The 14,096-nt window shown below is 53.9% G+C and overlaps 1 pseudogene; it reads right to left on the reverse strand.

The window, feature by feature from the left end:
* Positions 1 to 6,480: 6,480 nt before the first annotated feature.
* Positions 6,481 to 12,473, reverse strand: LOC136994096 (olfactory receptor 14J1-like; annotated as a pseudogene).
* Between the last annotated feature and the right edge of the window lie 1,623 nt (positions 12,474 to 14,096).

Here is a 14,096-nt window from a genome sequence, read left to right on the forward strand (position 1 = left end):
CTTCAGGGAGTCTAAAGCTTGCCTCATCTTTCAGGAGCATAATTGTCTCTTCAGACAACTCTTGAATTGTGTTTCTATCTATCCTTTCCTATCTCTCTGTCTAAAAGTTTTCTAGTAAGGCTATGCCTTGTGGAGAGTGGACCTTACTGGAGGCAGCCTGGACTTGAAATACAGTTAAGGAGTGTATTTTCTTTTTCATTCAGCTGCATCATGTTTTAGTTTTGTTTGATCCCAATTAAGAAAAACCCTTCTGTGTCTATTTGCAGCTAGTTCTTGAAGGAAAGCAGGTGGGAATTGGTGCACAGGAGCTGTAACATTCTGCTACAGACTCGAGTGGAAAAAGGTCCAATTTTAGCAAGAGTGATGTAGATCCCCAGTAGCTGATGAGCAAAATGGCAAGGTTGGGACCACGGGGAGGAAGGATGATCATTCATACCTCCTATAAAAAATACTGCTTTTCTTAGACATCAAGATTCATTAGGAGATGCTCTGAATCAATATGAATTAGAGAATGTGCCTCTCTCTTATTCTGGAAGCTGAAAACTAAAACATAAAAGGCAGAAATCCTTTCTTTTTTTTAGGTGCTCATTGAAATCTTCTTCTTTTAAATACACTCCCGAGACCCCTCCAGTTAGCCACACAAGAACTGAAGAACTGTAAAAAGCCATGTGGAGTGACTTTGGCTTCTTAGGGCTTTTTGCATTTTAATAGCCCCTTGGGAATATTTGGTGCTTAGTCCATGAACCTCAGATACTGAGAACAGGCTGAACAAACCTCTCAAGAAGATGAATTCAGAAGCAAACCCCAAAGCTAATTGGAGCATTAAGGGGTCCCCCTGAGGGCCATTACTCACAAAGCGTCCCCGGGGGCTGATTAGAGCAGAAAGTTGGAGGCCCTGACTGTAGGTAGGCGAAGGAAATGTGTAGGTGGCTCTGATGCCAAGTCACCCTTGATGTGTTTCATCATACAACATGGCCAAGCAGTGACACCCAGCCCTGCGTAGGATGATCCCTTGCCTCACACTTTGCTCAGGCCTCTTCATGGGAACAGCGTGCGGGTGGGGGTGTGCAACACTGAGTTAGGGACAACAAGATGGCACCTCCTAGGCTGGCCCTGGAAGGCAGGAGGAGGAAACAAGGCCCCGGTGCTGCAAGGAAATGGTGTCTTCTGGTAGGCCTCAGTGGCAGATACAGCAGCCCTAGCCAAGGGGACAAAGACCTCATTTCTGCCAGAAGCTTTCAGCCTTGGCAGTGCCCCTGGCCATCTGCACCCCAGGCTGTCCTACACTGTCCCATGCCTGCGCCTGTTCCAGTGCAGTCTGTAGCCACCCAGCCTGCTTCCCCACCTTGCTCTCCCCCAGGGATCCGCCCACCTTTACTGATGGCTCTCCACCCTCCCGTGCTTTTCCTTGAAACACAAAGCCAGGAGCTCACCACAGACTCCCTCTGGCTGACCTGTTGCACCACAGCACCACCCTTCAAGGGACATTTCTTCTTCGAATGTCCATTCTGAACCTCTCAAGGTGAAGATTGTGGCTCTTTCCCCTTATCATGTTTTTTCCCCCTACTGAGAAAAGCACCAGCATCTCTGACACCACCCTTCAAGCACTCACAGGCTGCTCCTGTACTGCCCTTAGCCTCCACTTCACCAGGATAATGTAGCCCAGGTCTCTCAGCCTCCCTCTACAGGTCATGTGCTGCAGGCAACACGTCCCATCTTGGCAGACCTCCTCAGGACCCTCTCCACTTCCTCCCCATTCCTCCAGCACTGGGCATCCCACACTGGCACACATGATTCCAGATGTGGCCACGCCAGAGCTGAGTCGACGGGGGATAGTAACTGTCCTTGTCTGGGTGGCCAGACACTTCCTCATGCAGCCCCGTATGCAGCTGGCCTCATCTGTGGTGAGCACGCACCACAGGCTGATAAGGCATCCCTCGTAATGTGCAGGCCCTTCTCCTCAGGGTCACTCCCCCAAGGCAGCACCTGCCGCTTCCCCTTGCACAACTCCAGGAGCCTTCTGTTGGCCTCATCTCCAAGCTTCTCCAGCTCCCTCTCCACTCAAGCTCCTTTCTGTCAGCTCTGAATGTGTGCGTGCAGATGCCTCATGCCATCTTGCCAGGCCTCTCACAGGATAACAGCATGACGGCCTGCAGGACACTACAGATAATAAAGGGGGTAGTATTGTAAAGGAAGTGCTGGCAATGGTGGAAATGAGCATGGCAACCATCTCGGAGAAGGCAAAGGAAGGTACAAAGGCAGCAAAAGCAGGGTCAATGGGGACAGGGTAAACAGAGGTGGTCTGACTGCATGGGAGGAGATCAGGGTGGTAAAGGAGAAGAGCTTGTAAGGTGGAAGAGAGGGGAAAATGCAATAAAAGGTGAAGCAAATGAAAACCCAGGGCTATGTGGGGGTACCTGCCAAGCAGCCCTGAATCTGAACTCCTCTGACCAGAGCAGGACAAGACAGTAAGCGGAATGTTTTCTCCAAGGTCAACAGGAGAAGAGCCGGGGTGGAAGGAAATGCCAAATGCTTCAGGCTGGAAGGGACCTCAGGTTGTCTCTAGCCCTACCTCCTTCTCACAGCAGGCTCAGCTATCAGCTCCAACTAGCTTGCTGAGGCCTTTAGTCATTTAGGTCTTGAAAACCTCTGAGGATGGAGATGGCACAAACCCTCTGGGCAACCTGCCCCAGTGCTTCACTGTTTGGATGGGTAAAACATTGGCCCTTATCCCCAGCCTGAACCTCTCTTCTTTCAGCTCATGCCCACTGGGCCTCATCCTCCCATGGTGTACAGCGGTGAAGAGCCTGGCTCCATCTTCTTGATGACCTCCTGGTTGTGATGGGCAGGCTGTTATTCGGTCTGCCTGAAGCCTCCTCATCTCCACGCTGAACCAGCCCAGCTCCCTCAGCCTCCCACACTGACAAAGGTGACCTTACAAATGTGTGCCTAGCATGTTAAAGGCCTTCCCAATCCTTCTGGATTTTACTGGGTCTGCAAAGGACCTTAGGCCTGTTAGAGTGCAATCACCCTCATGCCATGACTTTCTGCGTGCATCACACTCATTGGGAGTCGTGTTGTAGAGAACATGTGTTGTAGACGGTGAGGAGGGCCCATTCTGGACAAGCAGTCCTTCATCATTAAACCTTGAACTGAAAACCTTTCAGGCCCAAAAGGCAACCTCACACCGCTAGGAGGGGCTGGCTCTGGGGATGCCATGTGTGGTGCTAACCCACATGCAGGAAAGGAATTCCGGAGTGCAAGAATCGCAGTAGCTATCACCAGAGATGCCAGAATCACCTATCCATTTCAGTTGGAAGGGACGTTGGGAGGTTTGACCCCCTGCTCACATCAGGATCAATGCTGAAGCCACACCAAGTTCCTTTGGGTTTTGTCCGACAGCATCCTGAAAGCCTCCAAGAACAGAGAGTCCATAACCTCTTCAAATGCTTCATTATCCTCGCTGATTTTTCTCCCTGCTATCCAATTTTAGCTTTGAACCATTTCTGCTCGTTCTCCTGCCATGAATCCCTGTAAAATCCTGGTTCACTATGGGTGGCAACCTTGAGTTGGGAAGCTGCCACGAGTCGCTCCAAGAGCCGTTCCTGCTCCAGTCTGAACAAACTCGTTCCCTCAGCCTCTCCTCACAGGACAAGTGCTCCAGCCCCCAATCACCTTGGGGGTCTGCAAGTGAAATCACTCAAAGTGATCAGCAGTGCTCTTCTACAGGGCCCCCAAATGGATGCAGCATCTAGATGAGCTCTAATGAGGCAGAGTAGAGGGGGATAATCACTTCCCTCCATCTCCTGCCTTTGTTCTGGTTCATGCAGGCCAGGATGCTGTGGCCTCAATGGCTGCCAAGGAACACCGCTGGCTCGCATTCAGCTCCCTGCCCACAAAGTCTCCCAGGTGCTTTTCTGCTGAGCTGCTGCCCAGCCAGGGACTCCCCAGCCTGTATCGCTTCAGGGTGTTGGTCTATGCGAGGTGCAGGAGCTGGCATTTGTCCTTCTTGAATTTCACAAAGATCCTGATAGCCCATTCCTCCTCCCTGCTGAGGTCCCTCCCAATGGCAGCCCTCAAGCATGTGACTGCTCTGCCTGATGAGGTGTCATCTCAAATGTGATGAGAGTTGCTTCCTCCAGGCCACTGATGAACCTGTTAGACAGGTCAGGTGGCAGTAGAGACCCCTCATACTCCACTTGTCAGCAGCTTCCAGGGAAAGAACGACCCCTTCCTGAAAACCCTCTGAGCTCGATCATCCAACCAGCTTGTTAGCCATCTGGTTGTCTACCCAGCTTATCACAACGCCTTTCTTGTAGACAAGAATATTGTGGGAGACAGTGTCAAACACCTTGCTTAAAATCATGGTAAGGGACCTCCACTACTCTCCACTACTCCACAAGACAGCTGTTTCATCACAGAAGGCAATCAGGTTGGTCAGGAATGACTTCACTTCACTTAATCTATGTGGACTGTTCCGAGTCACCTTCTTCTCCTTCATGTGCCCAGAAAGGTGATCCAAGATGAATCGCTCCATGACACACACCACACTCAAGTGAGGCAGAATGGCCTGCAGCTCCCCGCGTTGTCCTTGTGGCCTTTTTGGAAGATGGGCACAACATCTTCCTTTTTCTCGTCATTGGCACCTCCCCCGATCTCCACAACCTTTCAAAGAAGAGCCCTGTTGTCATAGTGGTCAGCCCTCTCAATGTCCTGACACCCTCCAGAAACCTCCTGCACTGCCTGCACTCTGCTGTGACAGGGGCATGAAATTCCCTGCATAAGAAGCAGGCCCTGTGATCCACAGGCTTCCTCACATTGATTCAAGGAGATGCATCCACCTCCTCAGCCTAACTGAGTGGTCTGAAGCTCATGCTCACCCACAAGCTCTCACCCAGCCCCTGCTCCATCCCAGGCAAGACCTCCATACATCTGAGCTGCCCCTTCACACTAAGGGCATCCTCCTGCCTCATCATCCACGACAATCTCTCCTGAGGAGCTTGTAGTCTGCCATCACAGCCCTCCAGTGGTGTGAGTAATTCCACCACATTTCCGTTATTCCAGCCATGTGGCAGCATTGTGAAAGCTTGTGCATCTCCACCTGCTGCTGCCTGTGCCCCAGGCTGAAGACATTTGCAGATATTTGGGCTGCAGAGCCGCAGCTATGGCACAGCTCCCTCTGCTTCCCTCCCTCAGCAGAAATATCATGGGATTGCTCTCCGGTACCCACCTGTCCATGCTGCCCTTGTCCTTGCCCTTGGACTCTCTGGGCAGGGGGGTTTCCGATGCAGTTCAGACACTCATCTGTGGGTCCTGCCATGCAGACGTGTCCTTGACACTGAGGTGCCAAGGCCCCCTCTAACGCGTGGGGCTCTGAGCAATGCAGTGTTGGCGGCTGGGAATGAGCCAGCTCTCTCTTCAGGACACCCCATCTTAGGACATTCCACTATTTCCTTGAGGTGTCCAGCTGGGCTGCACTCTGCCCTCCAGAAGGGCACAGATCCCCTATTGCATCTTGGTGTTATCTAGGTGCCCAATGGAGAAGCCACCTAGATACTGAGGCCACGGAAATGCTGCTGGCAGGCTGCATGTGGGCAACTGGAATGAGTCCAAGGTGCTCCGGGTTAGAAGGGGAGTGCTGAGATGTCCCTCAGATCCACAAGGAAAGGGTGCTTAGTTTGTTGATCTGCACATTGAGACTGGCTTCCTCTGCCCTCACTGGTGTCGTTTCTTTTTAGGGTAACAGGAGTGCAATTGTCCTCCACCTCTGAGGTGCGAGCACAGGGCAGCCGTGAACAAGAGACATGGGCAGACCAGCTCTCCTCACTCTGCTCTAAAGCTACAGTGAATCCTTTTGCCTCTCAGTAATCACAGCTGGTCACTCTGAGTGCAGTAGCAGTGCTGAGGATTTCTGTCTTCAAGAAGCCTCCTCGGGTGTGAGAAGGGGAAAGGAAAGGAAAGGAAAGGAAAGGAAAGGAAAGGAAAGGAAAGGAAAGGAAAGGAAAGGAAAGGAAAGGAAAGGAAAGGAAAGGAAAGGAAAGGAAAGGAAAGGAAAGGAAAGGAAAGGAAAGGAAAGGAAAGGAAAGGAAAGGAAAGGAAAGGAAAGGAAAGGAAAGGAAAGGAAAGGAGAGGAGAGGAGAGGAGAGGAAAGGAAAATATCCTTAAAACTCTTAATGAACTCACATTGTTTAGAAGTGGGAGTGAAGATGCTGAAAGCCCTTCTGCATGAGCAGTGGATTAAATCTGATTCAAAAGGTGAATATAGAAGTTGAGTCATCCCTGCTCCCATGTATGCACTGCTGTAGGTCAGGGCTGACTCCTCTGGAGCCTCTGTGCTCCTCACAGCAACCTCAGGCAGCACAGACCAGAGCTCCAGCCATGCAGCTCAATGAGAGTCGTGCTGAGATGGCGAGAGGTAATGTGTGTGTGTTTGGGGCAGGTTAAGAGAAAATTTTGCGCAGAGAAGTCTGTCCTAACTTGTCAAAGACTCTTGTTCCTCAGACAGTTCCCTGAGCTGGGAGGGAGCAAATGTCCAATAGCAGCTCCCTGAATGAGTTCTTCCTCCTGGCAATCGCAGGCACACGGGAGCTGCAGCTCTTGCACTTCTGGCTCTTCCTGGGCATCTACCTGGCTGCTCTCCTGGGCAATGGCCTCATCATCACAGCCATAGTCTGCGACCACCGCCTCCACACCCCCATGTACCTCTTCCTCTTCGAACTCTCCCTCCTCGAACTTGGCTCCATCTCTGTCACTGTCCCCAAATCCATGCCTAATTCCCTCTGGGACACCAGGGCCATTTCCTGTTGGGGATGTGCTGCCCAGGTCTTTCTGCTTCTCCTCTCTTTCCCCCAGTGCAAAGAGCAGAGTTTCCCTTTGCAGTGTCTTTCTTGGCACTGACACCAAGGGAGCTCTGGTGAGTACAGGCTGGGTGAGACAATGGGTCCTACATCCGTTAGGAGATCTCAGCTTCCCTGGCCACAGTTAGGGTGTGATCTCACACCCCTCTTCTGCAAGGGTGGTAGCCAGGTGTCACTCTAGGCCGGTCCCTTCACCACACGTGCTCCATCGTTCACAGTGGTGCGGGAGTGGAGGGTCTGGATGCAGCAGGACAGTCTGGACGCAGCCTGTGGGGACAGACCCTCTGCTCCTCAGGACCATCCCCCCCACTACCACAGCCCACATTTCCTCACTGCAGTCTTTGCATGGGGGCTGCAGCCCTCCTGGAGACACAGCCACCAATAGTAGCAGGAATTTCTTCAGGGCTTCCTTTCCTCATATCCACACTGGCCTACTGTGCTCTGAGGTTTGTATATGGCCTAAGCACTGTCGTAATGTGGTGGTGGTGCATTCCTGTGAGCACCAAGAGAACCTGGCATTGGGCACCTTTCTGCCAGCCCTGGCCTCCAGAATAACATTTCCATAATAAAAGGAGATCTGCCCTGTGACGTGCCTGAACTCAGGCCTTTCTTCAAAGATGGAGGCAAAAATACACCCAAGGAAGTGCACCACAAAAGGGCCTCTGCTCTGCTTGTGAACTCTGTGGGCTCCATAGGACGAGCTCAGAGTGGCAGAGTGATCTGTTCAGGAGCAAGGGCTGGATCCAGGGCTCATCTCTTGGCGAGCAGTGCCAGTGGAGATGCAGGCAGAGATGGAGGGGGATCTGCTGGACACAAGAACAGGGGACACAGAGAGTGACCGGCCTCATTGTGGGGCCTCCTCCCCTTTGCTGGAGAGCTGCTCCCATTGTTCTGGGGCCTGGCCTGAGTTATGCTGTGCACATGCCTGAGCCTGGCCCTGCACCTCTCGGGTGCTGACCTGACCATGTCCCCATCCTGCTGACCTTACTCCCCATCTCTGCCTCAGACCTGCCCCCTCACTACAGGCAAGAAAGCCTTGGCAAGGGAAGCTGGGATCCGAGCAGATCCCAGAGAAGGTTGTAGGTACAAAAGGTGACCGTATATCCCCACAGCAACTCTTGCCTGAAAGCCAAATCAAAGGTGTAAGGAGGGCTTCAGATTTCAGCCCCTACCCACGTAACGGTGCCCACAGACAAACAGCCGAATGAAAAAGTGAGGGCAGCCACTTGGGGTCTGATTTGATGATGCACAGTTACGAGAGCAAGTGTTTCTGTATCCCAGCTCAAGTGTTTAAGCACCATTTGCCTCTGGGTTCCTGCTACAAAGAGGATGTTGTCGGGAGCAGCAAGAGTGGGGCTGCTCCATGTGGGAAGGGGAGTTGGGAGCCAAGGGTGCTGGCAAGGCAGGCAGGGCAGTGCCCCACTGATGAGAGGTGCCAGCCTGCAGTACCCAGACAAGAGGAGCAGAGGAGGTGTGGGGATGGTAACCGGAGTCAGGCACAGTCCAGCGATCTCCAGACAAGACTGTAGGGCTCCAAGCAGCCCTACTTTGTGTAGGAGGTTGGACTAGAGACCTCCAGAGGTCCCTTCCCACTGAAACTCCTCTGTGACTCCATGAATGGGAAGACCCCGGGCACAGAGACAGGCTCTGTCTTTCCTGCAGGCTGCATTTCTGGCGAGTGAGGGGCAGAGCCCTTGTCCAGCCCCACTCTCCCTCGTCCTCCTCTGCCTCTGAGCTGGCATCCTGCTGCCTGGCTGGGGCTTGATCCCCGATATGAGGAGAGGTGGGGATAGTCAGTGGCCAGGGAGCTGCTGCCTGCAGAACTGGTTCCCACGGTGCCAGGAGAGGGGCCAGGGGCTGGGAGCAAGGGGGCAACAGGCCGGGCAGGGGCAGGAGTGGGCAGAGATGCAGCAGGGGCCTCATGGGGGGGACACAGATGGTGCCAGTGTAGCACAGAAGTTATTGCCTTCGTCTCCCTTGCAAAACGTCCCTCACGGCCCCTGGAAAGGAGCAGGCTGTTCCCCCGTTCCTGTGCTGCCCTCCCAGCAGCATGGGACACACGAGGAGGGGCTTGGCCTACACCATGATCAGAGTCAGCTCCCCATGGCTGGCACAGCTTGGCTTGAGGCGCCTCCAGCTCCTCAGCCTCTGCTCCAGCATGGCTGGCACAGGGATGAGAGCTCCTCAGGCAGGGCAGAGCGAGCCTGGCTGGGGCAGCATCAGGAGTAAGATGCAAAGGTCCTGGCTCAGTGCTTTGGTTTTCAGAAATCCCTCATGCATCCCAAGAGGCTCCATCTGCCTCTTCTACCCTGCCCTGTGCTCCCCTCCCGTTGGACAAAGTGGAGCTCAGCATTGCCTGGGGTCTCTCCTCCCCATGGGGAGCAGAGGGAGGGCCTTCACCAGCCCCACACTGCCTTTTCCACCCCCAGCCTTTGCACTTGCACTTGTGATCACTTCCCTTCACCACTGGAAGCCCATGAAAATCCCGGCGCTCCTACCCTCGAGCTGGCATCCAGCCTGAACCTGAAGCCTGGCTGCCCACAAAGGCATCACCTGTCCAGTGCACCGCCAGGGTGGCTTGGGAGAGGGCAGCTCCCCTCTGCCTTGTGGGGCTGGGCATGAGACCAGGACTGGGCACAGTTTATTCCCGAGGAGCTCCCAGAGGAGCTGCTCTGGGTAATCTTGCCCCTCTGCCCTGGCAGCAGCACCAGCACTCAGAGTGCCAGGATGGAGGGCACAGAGGGTGGAAGGGGGACAGGCTGCCCAGGGGAAGCATTGAGACCTTGTCCGTGCACACAGGGATGGAGTGAGGAAAGCCAGAACTCAGCTGGAGATGGAACCAGAGACCTCGCACATGGAAAGGGCTGGAGTATTATTCAATGATTATGAAATGATTCCCCAGAGTCTGGGGGATCCAAGCACCTGGCACCTGCCCAGTCCGGGCTGGGCCCCCCACATCTGTTAGCAGAGAGCTGTGCTCCCAGATCTGCTGGGGTCTGGTGCAGAAGAGTGACCATGCAAGGCTGGCCTTTTCCCCTCCATCGGGATACGGAGACCTGCAGGAGGACGGAGCTGGCCATGCACCACCCCACAGCTGGGGTGAGCAGCCAGCAGTGGGAAGGGGCCATGTGAGGGGCTGGTCCAAGACGATGCCCCTGAGCTACTTCCCCAGTGTGTCCATGCAACACAGGGAACAACCTGGGCTCTTCTCTTCTGCACCCTCCATGACCTGGTGCCTTTCCCAGGAGACCTCCATGTGCCTGCAAGCACACTGGTGGGTGCTCCCACACTGCTGTTCACACACAGGAGCTGCCTGCTGGCCTTTTGCCTCTCCCAGGCCCTTTCCAGCACATCTCAGCCCCTCCCCAGCTCTCCCCACCTCCCCTGCCCTCTCCCCAGACCAGCCAGCACAGCAGCCCAGCCTGAGGGTGGCCCCGCAGCACTGCCCACCACAGGGGGTTGCAGAGCTCTGGGCACTTGCACCACAGCACCAGCCCCTGTCCAGGACAGCACCAGAGTCCTGGTCCCGGGGCTGCTCAGGCAGATCCTGCTGCCCCAGCGACAGAGATGCCTGCCCTGAGCTGGTGCACACAGGAAAGTGTTTCTCTTTGTGTTCCTCCCCTGCACACACATGCACCCCTACTCCCCCCTGGATGTCCCTGATCCCAGAGAGCCTTTCCCCAGGGGAGTGTGTCTGTGCTGGGCTGGCCGGTCATTCCTGCACCCCTCCCCTGTGCTCCCCGCAGGGCCCCAGGCTGGCGGTGCTGCTCTGCAGAGTGAGCGGGCTGTGGGGCCACAGGGTGACTCTGCACTGGCTGTGCTGGTCAGGGCAGACCCAGCTGGACCAGCACCATTGCGCCTGACCACCCCCTCCCAGGCTCTGTGGCTGTGGATGATTCTTGAAGCAAACACAGGGCATTTCAAATGGCTCAGGAGGTGTTCGCGTGTGTCATTTGGCAGAATGAATGCGGGCTTTTTTTCCTTTTAGATGACATGAACCAGTCTTGAGGCTCCCTTCCCTGTGCCTGCTGGGTCCCCACTGCTTCTCCTGAGATTTCTGAGCTCTCATTCAGTGCATTCTTCCGTTTAGCCCTTTACCTTTGGGCGACTCCACTTGGGTTTGGGAGTCTCCACTCACTGCCCATCCCAGGCACATGCTGTCCCAGGAGATCCCCTGTGCTCTCGCGGTGGCTCCATATTCCCTTCCAGAAGCATGGACATCTCTCACCAGCCCTGTAATATGGCAGACAGTCCCCGGGAGACACCACTTGACCACTCACCTGCTCCAGGGACACTGGGCACCCACAAGTTACAGCTGACTCCAGCCCTCCTGCCCAAACACATCACCCTAGGAGCTCATGCCCCTTAGCCCAAGGAAAACCCAAGCACAGCAAAGGGCCTTTTCGGGTGCAACTCCCTGAGCGCATTCTTGGTTCCAGCTTGGGAAGAAGAGCCCAACCTTCAGGCACTGTCCTCAGGAAATCCCCTTTTATTACAGACATGCTGACTGCGAGGCCTGCCCGGACACAGTGCTATGCAGATTTATGGAAGGCAACTGGCCAGACAGACAGGATTTGTACTGCTGGAGAAGTGGGATGAATTCAAGCATTTACAAACAGAATTATCACAGATAGAATGTCCAAAGCACAAGAGTTGCCCAGGTTAACTGGAAATCCCTTGTGAGGAGAGATGGGCAGCTTATTGCTGCTGAAGTAGTAGCAGTTGAACCAGTTTCTTCAGTGCCTCCTTGAGCTCCTTGTTCCGCATGCTGTAGATGAGAGGGTTCACTGTTGGAGGCACCACTGCATAGAGAAAAGCCATCACCAGATCCAAAGCTGGGGAGGAGAGGGAGTGGGGCTTCAGGTAGGCAAACATTGTAGTGCTGATAAACAGGGAGACCACGGCCAGGTGAGGCAGGCACATGGAGAAGGCTTTGTGCCGGCCCTGCTCAGAGGGGATCCTCAGCACAACTGTGAAGATCTGCATGTAGGACAGCACAATGAAAACAAAACATCCCAAAGCTAAACAGCCACTAACCACAAGCACCCCAAGTTCCCTGAGGAAGGTGTCTGAGCAGGAGAGCTTGAGGATCTGGGGGATTTCACAGAAGAACTGCTCCACAACATTGCCTTGGCACAGTGGTATGGAAAATGTGTTAGCAGTGTGCAGGAGAGCTTAGAGGAAACCACTGGCCCAGGCAGCTGCTGCCATTTTGACACAAGCTCTGCTGCTCATGATGGTCCCGTAGTGCAGGGGTTTGCAGATGGCCACGTAGCGGTCATAGGCCATGACAGTGAGAACAGAAAACTCAGTTGCTAAGAGAAAGTAAAAATGAAACACCTGTGCAGCACATTCCCAGTAGGAAATGGCCCTGGTGTTGCTCAGGGAATTGGCCATGGATTTGGGGACAGTGGTGGAGATGGTGCCAAGGTCGAGGAGGGAGAGGTGGAGGAGGAAGAAGTACATGGGGGTGTGGAGGCGGTGGTCACAGGCTACGGCTGTGATGATGAGGCCATTGCCCAGGAGGGCAGCCAGGTAGATGCCCAGGAAGAGCCAGAAGTGCAAGAGCTGCAGCTGCCGCGTATCTGCAAATGCCTGGAGGAGGAACTCATTGAAGGAGCTGCTGTTGGACATTTGCTGATGCTGGGCATGGGGGCCTGTCCAAGGAGGAAAAGACAGGGACAAATTAGAGCAGTCTTCTGGGAGACAAACCCTTTGCCTTCCTCACAGAACCTCCCACTTTTCCTCTCTCCTTTACCTTCGTTCAGCTCCCTGGCTTGAGCTCCGCTTTGTGCTGCCTGAGTGTGCCATGCAGAGCAGGGGCCTCTGCTAACGATTTCCAGAGGAGTCAGTGCTGCTCTGCTGGGGGGTGTAAATGGAGGAAGGTGACAACCATTTCCAGTTCTTTGGTGGGGACAGGAGGGGGTTGGGCTCAATGAGCTCAGCTAAGGACACTCAGTCCGATGACCCAGTGGGAATATTCACTGTTTACCAGAAGGAGAGAGGAATATAGCACTTGGACCAACCAATCAACCCCTACAATGGAAGAAGGCTCAGGGGAGATGGGCAAGGGGGATGTGCCCATGAAGCTCAGGGGATAAGGTAGGGTGTCACTGACTACAGGTGTTGCACAGAAAGCTGACTTTATCTCAGGGCAAAGGGGACTGCGACTGGAGGGTAACCGTGGTTTTAGATAAACAGCTATGTCAGTTGAGTGGCTCAACTGACTACACACCAAATGAGTGGATCAGCTGGTGTCAATGTTTTCCCGAGTCCATCAAAAGAGTGTGAATGTCTCCCTGAGTTAGCCAGACCAGCATGGGGGGGAGTGTATTCGTGGCTCAGCCCACCACGGAGTATAAAAACTGAAAAACTAGCAAAAGAACCTGGAAGAGAGCAATGGGATCAAGCTGGTTTCGTACCATGTCTTCCTTCCCGGCGACTGGGGATGCCCAGCGTTGTGATGGTGAGCACAGGATAGAGACCAGTAATGGGGATCACACTGGTATTGTGATTGAACTGATACTGCAATTGCTCTATTTTGCTAAGTGTAACTCACACTTTATTGTGATTTCAGCATATTGCTGTGTCACTCTGCTAAATCAAAAATCCTGTGTAAGGTCCAATATCTTCAAAGAAGTAAGATTTAATATTAAACATTACACTGTCCATGTGTGGAATAGCTAAAAGAACCTGGTCAGGGAGAATTGGACTCTGACAAGCTCTGCTGCCAGCTGTCTTGGAAAGGGAAGATGCTTGTGAGGGATTCATCTCCCCCAGCCTTGCCCTCCTGAACACAGGTGCTTGTATCTGAAGCAGCCACACCAGCTCCCATTCTAGCAAGGCAGGGAAACTGTCATGTGAAGGCAGCGGGTGCCCGACCCTTTCTGGATGTCTCCATTCCAATGCGATAGACCCTCTCCTCATACCAATTTACCATCTGCTCTTCAGCAGAGACACAGGGGACTGGCTCAGAGGAAGGTGTCTGCATCAGAGGGACTGACCATCACTTGCCCAAATCCTTTAACCCATGCTGATTCCGTTTGCAGTTCCCTCTCATTCCCTGCCCATCTCGCTGCCTGGAGCTCTCCCTGCTGGCAGCTCCTTCTCCATCCCAATGTCGTTTCTCTGATGGTGCTCACAGACCCCATCCCACCCTCTGCATGCTCAGTTCTGCCTGACAGAAACCTACCGGGACAGGGCGCTGGGCAGAGGCATTGCTGTGCTCAAAGGTCCTGA

Source organism: Apteryx mantelli, chromosome 24 (genome assembly GCF_036417845.1).
Source record: "Apteryx mantelli isolate bAptMan1 chromosome 24, bAptMan1.hap1, whole genome shotgun sequence".
NCBI lineage: Eukaryota > Metazoa > Chordata > Aves > Apterygiformes > Apterygidae > Apteryx > Apteryx mantelli.